Raw genomic sequence first — 9,457 nt, 5'->3', positions numbered from 1 at the left:
CTCAATGTGTAGTTATTAACGTTAGCCATTTGCGGCCAAATTTTTTATTTGTATTATTGTATACTACAAATAAAAACGTGGGTCTAGCTCAGCCAACCACTGGTGATGTGTACATATGTCTTCACAGGTAGTTTTTATTTTATCTATTTTGATCAAATTTATCTGTAGCTATGTTAATAACCCTTTCCACTTTGCCCCCCCCAGAGAGCAATTTCCACCTTTTTTGTAGTAGTCCTATAAAAGTTTATATAATAAAAATTATTTACTGCACACACATGGTTGAAGATTTTAATTAAAGAAGAGGCTTCTATCATTCCGAAATTAGAGACAAAACAAATGTATGTCAGAGCATGTACATACAGTGTACACAAAAGTTACAATAAAATGCAAAAGAATTACAAAACGCCTTTTTATGGTTTAGCACTGAATATCTACATTTTCAAGTCAAGGACCAATCCAGAACGACTTTATATTTGTGCACAAACTTGATGTCAACTTGTGTACAAAATCTGGTTTTCTAAAAACTGCACCAAGATGTCTTTGAGTGTCCCCAAATCTCTCCATATATAAAACAACTGCATATCCTTTGAATGATCAGAAATTATTATTATATATATTTTTTTTCTATGAAAATATTTTGATAAAAGAAATTAAGAAAATTAACTTCCACGTATGTTTTATTCACGTATATGCGAGCATGTTTTTATAAAGCCCTCATAAGTGTTTAAAAAGCTCTCCAAAAATTATTACTCAACCTAACGCTTCTAGCAAATAACCTTTATTTCAAAATGAGGTTAACCAGAGCCCTATTAGCCCTGTTAGCCAGTCCAATTACAGGTTTACATCTTTCGCATGTCTGTATATTCATGCTATGCTATGCGAATGCAGCGATATTCCTAAACTGTCCGTCGCCTGAATATGACACAGTATACCTTGTTGGAAAGGGTAGGAAACCCAGTACTAGAAGCGTGCCATGTTTTACTGTTCAATACTGAAATGACCTAGCAATGCATTTATGCAACAATAATAAATAGTTCAAGATGGCATTTGCTTAGGTATGGTCATAGTCTTCTCAAAAATGGCTGAACGGATTACGAAATAAATGTCAACGTTAAACCAGAAAACAGTCGTAGCTTCATAGCCAGGTAGGATATTTGGTTCCATAAATATGTCTGTATCAAATAATCTTCAAAACAAACTTGTATTTCTGCCAAACCAAAATAAAAGTGAGCTAAGAAAAAAACCCAATAAACGATGTGTTTATGCAACTTCTGAATTATTTATTTTGTTCTTATATCATAGCATGATTTTTTGGCGTGGAGAAATGGTATCAAGGATTATTACAGTATACCTTTTATTGTCTGAGTCTGTGATGAGGTCAGGGTCGTAAACCGTAAGCGTGGCATGGGGGAGTCTGTAGTTCTATTGCCCTGTATTGCAAATAAAGAGGCTAATAAGAATCTAAACTGCTGTCTTGCTAGCAAAGATTATTTTTTAACAATCTGGCATTGCCATTTTGCGGTTTTATTATGTCATTTCTTTGTAGGATATAAATATGAACGCAACAATAATTTGAGATATCAACGACTCAACCAAGACAACTCAAATCACAAAGGGGAATTTGCAGTAACTAATGACATTTTTAAATTTGTGACCAAGGAAGTGGGGCTTGGAAGTAAACACAACAGCCAACATTTATGATGGCTGAGCTGAATAAATGTGTTTCCTGGAGTGCTAAAAATCCCAGGCAAATTACAGCGCAAAGCACAATTGTTGCAAGCTGTATGGGTTCCATGTTTGTTTTGGTTTCAAAATATTGTAGAAGAAATATATAGCAAGTGCAGGTGCACCACACAAAATCATTTGTGCTCCTTACAGACAGCTGTTCTAATGTGTGCGTATCAGTGTTAGTAAGTTGCTGACATTAATAGATGCTATTTATGAGTGTGTTGGGAATTTCAAGCATTGTGTTGTAGTTTTAGGTTTTCATCTATGAAAAGCTAGTAAGTCAATATCCATCCATCCATCCATTATCTTAACCTGCTTATCCTGAACAGGGTCGCAGGGGGGCTGGAGCCTATCCCAGCATACATTGAGCGAAAGGCAAGAATACACCCTGGACAGGTCGCCAGTCCATCGCAGGGCACACACACCATTCACTCACACACTCATACCTACGGGCAATTTAGACTCTCCAATCAGCCTAACCTGCATGTCTTTGGACTGTGGGAGGAAACTGGAGTACCCGGAGGAAACCCACGCGAACACGGGGAGAACATGCAAACTCCACACAGAGAGGCCCCGGCTGACCGGGATTTGAACCCAGGACCTCCTTGCTGTGAGACGGCAGTGCTACCCACTGCACCATCCATGCCACCCTAGTAAGTTAATAATGAACCACAAATAAGAATAGAATATAAATTGAGCATTTACAATGCATCCTTTTGGCTTATAAATGAAGCATTGGATTTGAAATATAACAATAAATATGAGATTAAAATTCAGACAGTCTCTGGTCCTCATGTTAACAAATGCCAATAACAGACTACTAACAGACTAGAATCCAAAGCTTAGAATACTGTTAGCCATACTACTTTTAATACTTTTAGTCTATCCAAGATAACTTACATTGCTAACATTATTCCATTTGTACAGCTGAAGTTGAATTTGTACAAACCTGCAACCTTTGGGTGACCACCCGAGCTCATCCCTGCTGTAGAATCCAAACTGGTCATGAGCTGGTTTACCTGGGTATGACCTGGTCAACCAGCATGGCCACTCTGTTCATAATATTGATCTCGCTGGGTATGAGCTGGTCAACCCTGCTAACCAGCTAAACCATGTAGAGCTGGGAGCTGGTCTGAACTAGTCAACCGGCTACCAGCTGAGCCGTTTTTTTCAGCAGGGCCATAATACAGGGAAAGTGCGTGAAATGGTGAAAACAAAGGTTTTCCATTAAATTCTGGCTTGGCTTTGAAATGTTTCCTGCCTGCATTATCGGTGCATCACAGTCCTGCTAATTAATGGTAGGAGACGCAGAAATAAAAAAGGCTGCATTCACAGTTCAGATTGGGGATTTGTTTTTCATTAAAGGCCAGGAATAAGCAGAGGTTCCAAAATATCTTCTTTAAGTCTGCCGCCTTTGCTTTAGTAATGGCCCTCAACAACATGAACAGCATGAAGATCATTGTTCCTTCCCTCTGTCTGTGCATTAGCATCCTCTTCAGATCCATTACTGGCAATTAAAGCCAGCAATACTTTGCACTCTGGAATAATAGTAAGTACTCATCTGTAGGGAAGAATTATGCTTGTAGTATGCTTGTGGCTGATCTAGTATCTGGTAATTAAAGATTCTTTATTTCCTCTGGTTTTTTAAGCTGAAAGGCAAGGGCTTGAGGCACCACTCGAGCATCACCTCAGCAACACCACTATAGACTATAAACAAAATGTCTGCCAGGTTCGCCTCTATGTGTTTTGTTTGTATGCTCCGCTGTATCCCCACCCTTGGTCAAATTCCCGCTTGGTGCAAGGAGGCAAACCGAGCACTCGGGTGAGAATTAAGTCACTGACGTCAGGGGGCAAAACGTACCCTCACTCCAACTCTAATTGCATTCATGACGGCAATCTAAATGTCCGGGGCCAACACTGAATGTGCCGACCAAGTGTGACACTCTCTCAAGCGGTCGTAGGCTGACTACAAGCTCTGCTTCATTCCGATGTTTCCTTTGGCAAGGAAAGGGAACTCTCAATCTCACAGTGCTTGGGGCTTCTTGCCCTGTGGGTAGAACTCCGAGGCTTTCTGAGCTTGTGCCATGTCCCTGTCGGAATGTGATTGGCTGGATGATGAGGGGCGGAGATTTGATCAAATGTGTCCTTTTGAAACAGGGTGAAAGAGCACAGCAAGGGCACAAGCTCCTTAACAGTCTCTCAATAAAAATCTGATCATGAACAAGGCAAATGGAAGTGCTTCGGTTAATATTTAGCTCTCTTGATGGAATATGATTGAAATGTGAGCTGTGTAAGTTGCCCTGGATAAGGGACATAATTTGAATGAATAAATAATGCGGTGTGATGTGATGTGGAGTCTGGTGGCAGCCTTTGGTTCCCTGTGTCTGTCAGGCACGCTTTTATTAATGAATATGGCTCAGGAGTGCCCTGTTCTGAATACAGTCACAGAATTATTTAGGTCATGTGCTTAGAGTCACCCATGCTGGACATACCATCCAAGGAAGGGAAGTATTTTCAGCATGAAAAGAGTATTTGATTGTAAGAGGATGTGGCATTGGAAACAGAAAGGCAGAAATGGGCGAACAGGGATGCTTGTTTGAAATTCTAAACCAAGGGGAAATCTGTGATACGCGATAGTTAACATTCTGAAAGGGTCCATCCTGGCTGCCTAGTCACCCTAGAATACATATTCTCATAAAGTTAATGTGAAGTTTACCCCAGTGTCAAAAACATGGTTGTTTGATGTGATGCTCGTTCTCAGAATTTTCATAGGCAGGGGACTGGAGTCTCTCCCTTGCCTGGCTGCAAGTAGCTGATTGGCTGGGACATATTTAACTGTGTCACGTTGGATTACAGTGAGGGGTAAGACACAAAGGCAGTCAGGAGAGGGGCAAATCAAGCCCTCTTCCAGGAGAGGCTTTCACAGTCAGGTCGTCATCGTGGAAGAAAGGACTTAATCCTCTCTCTCTCTCTCTCTCTCTCTCTCTCTCTCGCTCTTGCTCTCTCTCTCACTCTGTTAGGGGCTGTGTTCTGGGTTGCTGGGCCTCTGGGGGACTCTGTCACCACAGCCATGGGGCTTTGTATCCCCATGGGAACCTGCCGAAGAGACAGATCTGTGACGAGGTCCCTTCGCTTCTGTGCTCAGCAATATGAGCTGCACCCAAGACTATCTTATTGCATCATGCGAATCAATAGGAGGGTTTAAGGTTTAAGCAGAGGCAGCATTTTCTGCTTGGTGCGTAGAAAAAGGTTTTGGGTGCATTGTGATCTATATGTTATGTTCAAACATACAGGAAATCCATATACTTTTATTTCAATACATTTACTCTCATGTTTCAATGTTTTTTTATTTAGCAATCCAAATTATTGGCACCCCTAATAATGATGGTAGATAAAATCAAACAAAATGAAATTGGCATTCAAATTTTATTTCATTCAGTTAATCACAGGCTAAAGGAACTATATTGTGTCATTATATCATTTCCTGATTCACTAGAAAAGTTTTAAAAAAAGTAAAAAAGTAACAAGCATGCAAAATCCCTTTGTCAACCATTAGCATGGGAAACTTTCAAATCAGAATGCACCACCGGTAATTGACCATCACAAGTCAGGTAATGGGTACAACAAGATACATAACCAGTTAAACATATCACTTAGCACTGTAAGGGCAATAATAAAGAGGCATAGAATGTTGCAAACTTACCAGGAACAGGAAACTATGCTATCAATGATTCAAAAAGTAATGGTCAAAAATCCCTCCAAATGTCCTCTAAACTTATCACAAATTATAGGAAAATACTCATGGCTGTCATCATTATTTGCACAAAGTAATAAACCCTTATTTGAAAAATGTGGTTGATTCCATTGAATCATTTATAAAGTACACTACTTTTTTAGTTTACAGCATTTTTTGTGAATATTTATCAAGGGTGCCAATAATTCTCGAGCCGAATGTATCTGCTGTGATATGACCTTTTGACTTCAGCTTCCACAGATCATTTTGTAGTATTTAATCCTGTTTGCACGACTGTGAGGTGGTGCCAACATGGAGCACTAGCAGGTTGTCTGGAGGTTCTTGTATGCAGCTACATTCTCTGCTGCCCATGATCACTGCACTGATGCTGTTTTTGCCTTTGTTTTGGCTCTATACTCCAGCAAAATGACCAAAAATATTTGGACACTTGGTTACTACCATAAAATGAAGACTACACCAGCACACCAAAACATGTTCTGTACAGTTCTGAAACAAAGTCATATGGGCAGATGAGATTAGCATTAACCTGTAATAAAGCGATGGAAAGAGGAATGTGTGGAGAAAGAAGGAAACTGCTTGTGATCCAAAGCACCCCCTCTATCTGTGAAAGGTGACTGCATACATACTGCTAAAGCCAAAAAGTGGAATGTTCTTGACTTTTCCCAATCACCAGTGGAGCAACCAGTTTCAGGTTATCGGGATCTACAATCGGGCAACGAGTAGACAGAACAGACAGGTTTATATAGAACAGATAACAAGGGAAACAAGAATCAGGTGTGCATGACAATCAGGAAGTGAGACACAGGTGAAACAAATGAATGAAATGAATGAACAGAAAACAACTACGGTGAGCACAGAGGGGGGAAAAATGCTAAACGCAGAAAGTAATGTGATTTTGTGATGCTATTTTTCCCTATAATACACACAGCAATATGGGAGTCGTATTTTTGAATGTCTTGCTCTCGGTCTTCGTAACCTGGGCAACAACTTTGATTAGCCCACTGAGCTGTATGATACTGTGCCTTTGTTACTGTTGCAGTTAGCATCAGGCTAATGTAGCAATGCCAACTACATCTGAGGGAGTTAGGCATGGCAAAAAAAAGTTAGCTGACAATTCTTTTCAATATCTTAACTAATGAGTGAGCGATGAGTTTGTTTCCATGATGATGAGCTTATAGGGACACCAAAAAGTCCATAATTAAAAAGATTTAAATATGGAAGACGAACAAGGAAGAAGTGTCAGTCTGACACTTATTATAAATACTTATTTTTCCTTTTTAAGTGATTTTAAGTCTCTTTACTGTTGTTTTTAGTGGGAGAATAATTTGATACGATTGTATCTTCATATTTCTGCCCGTTGTAAGCCATTAGCATTTTATTAGCCGCCAGAATTACTACTCTGGATGTAACTTTGTTATCCCTTCCCAATAGCCATCATGGTGCTCGAGGCATTGGTGGTCTGTTCCCATTCACATGTTCAGCACTGCACAAGTGTGGTCCATGGTCTTGATTCAGTTCTTTTTGGCACTTAAGAAATTGTGAGTGACTGAATGGAGGCTTAATTACAGCTGTCTTCCAATGTGCAGGTCACACATTGCACACTATTGTCTGACCAGAGGCACCCTTTAGCTCAGTGAGCTCGCACAGGAATTTAATTTCACATGAAATGCAAATTAGCTGTTGATGCCGCTGGTTCAAATAGTGTGACAAGGACCACTGCCCCAGTACACTTCAGGCAGAATTTGCAGTTATTTATTTGTTTTTTGTATGACTTACATGGGAACTACAACCTATCCTATATATTTAAATCATTCAGTTTAAAACAATAAAGTATTGACCAGTAAATTAAAATGGCAACACTCCTGTGTTCTGTTTTCAATTATTGTATTCCTGTTAATTTTGGTTCCAATGTTTAGTGGCCTGTCTTCTGTATGATATATTATTTTATTTTATTTTATTTTTTGAGTAGGGGGGGTATCCCTTCACTTCGTCACCCTCATTAAATTAATTCAAACTAGTGTTCATTTCAAGCAAAGATTGAACCATACAGAGTGCTTTACTTAAAGCAATTTTTGGAGTTTAATAAGACAGGTTGTAAAGAAACTATCACTGCTTAAATAAATATTGCAATAGTAGAGTATTAACAAATCTCCTGTGTCCTTTCTTGGCAACTGCACCAGTGAATTGAATTATGCATGACCAGGGCTTTGGAAAGATAGCTGAACATTTCTGCTATGAGCCATAATGTCAGTAATTTGCATAAAAAGGTAATATAAGAGAAAGCCTTCTTTTAATATATTCTCTGGTTATCTACCACAAATGAAATGAAACATCCTATTTATTACACATATAAATGAGCGCAACATTCTAGCTGTCATTGGTTTAGAATTTTTTGTTGTTGTTGGTTAGTTAAATAATTTGTTTACTGATATTCACCAATGTTTTAAAAGTACATCCACTCCGATTTAGATTTTATCCTTCATATGATTCATCAAGGACTTTTGTATTTATATTTTATTTGAGACATTACACAAATAAATATTTCATGAAAACAGAAAGTATATCTGAGGGCTTTTTAGATAAGATGTTTCTTCAAAACATTTCCTCTGCATAAAGTGCATTAGTACTCAGGACACGGAGCTACATTACTGTGATTAATAACTGCAATTTTTCTCCTTCTTTTTCATAACTGTAATAGAATGAAAGTTTATTTCCCCAGTTTCCAACCATCTCTATAGCTCTTAATATCATGAATGGAAGAAATTCAATTTTCTAGTTGACAACCAAGTTTTCAACCATGAAATGAGGATATTCAAACCTTCCATTGACTAGTTTGAACCATACATATTTTCAGTTTAAAACGTCTTATTCAGTTCCATTATTTATTTGAAGTTTGTGTATTAAAATAATGGCTATTTGATGAAGCAAATCTAATATAAAATGTACATATTTTTTACACATCATTATTATATTATAGTTACCCACCATATTTCTGATGTTTTCTCTTATTTTTAACCCGCTACCTATATGCTCCTTGATTTTTGAGAATGTATACATTTTTGTCTGACTGACCAGTAATTCTAAAGATCGTGTCTTTGAGAACTCCCCATTGATGCATGTGGTCCATTCACGTGAAATCATGGTAATGAAATGGATTTTTTTATGTGATGGAATTTTTCCAAACTTTTGCATAATAAGCACTTTAACTACCATTTTAAACTGGTGCCAATTAAAACATAATTATTCATTACCCATGAAATATAATTACAGCTAATTACATAAACTGTGCACCTTGACTCTCAGATCATATGAAGTTAGATGGCAAATAGCTGGGGTTCGTCCGCTCCTCGGACGTACTCTTTTCATCCAGTAAACAAACGTCTCAGATCTAAAGCTTTCCCATAATTGTTATGCTAACCTTGGAGCAAAACCCCCTCCATTTGCATTTGAAGGAGCTAAATATTAGCCAAGAAAGAAAGCTCTCCTTTTAAAAGGCATGAGAAAATGTCCCTCGCCTTTGGTACTGGACCATCTGTGCTGGCTCCTTTCCCTCCACGGCAAACAGAGCTGAGAAACCCAGGCAGGCAGCAGAGGGGAAAGAAAAGGCACCTCTTTTTTTCTCTCTAGTAAAAAAAAGAAAACCATAAGTGTACAGTTTGAATTTAGCAAGACATTTTATTTATATTCAGTCCTGACTGATATTAATTTATCCCTGTGGCTTAAAATTGACGACTTTGTCTTTCGTGCAAAATGAGAAACAAACTACATGAAATAACCAGTGACACTTCAAAACTTTTGTTTTTCACTTCCAAGAGAACAAGTTATATATAACCTGTCTTCAAAGGATCATTACAGACCTTAGAATTTATTGCTTCTAACTGTTAAAAATTAACCAAAACTCAAACACGGTTATTATTCTCCACATCGAGTAGGCCTGTCTTTGATCCTCCGTCTTACTGACAAATTAAGCTCCTC

This window comes from Conger conger, chromosome 1 (genome assembly GCF_963514075.1).
Source record: "Conger conger chromosome 1, fConCon1.1, whole genome shotgun sequence".
Classification (NCBI taxonomy): Eukaryota; Metazoa; Chordata; class Actinopteri; order Anguilliformes; family Congridae; genus Conger; species Conger conger.
Note: the sequence above shows the minus strand (reverse complement) of the source record.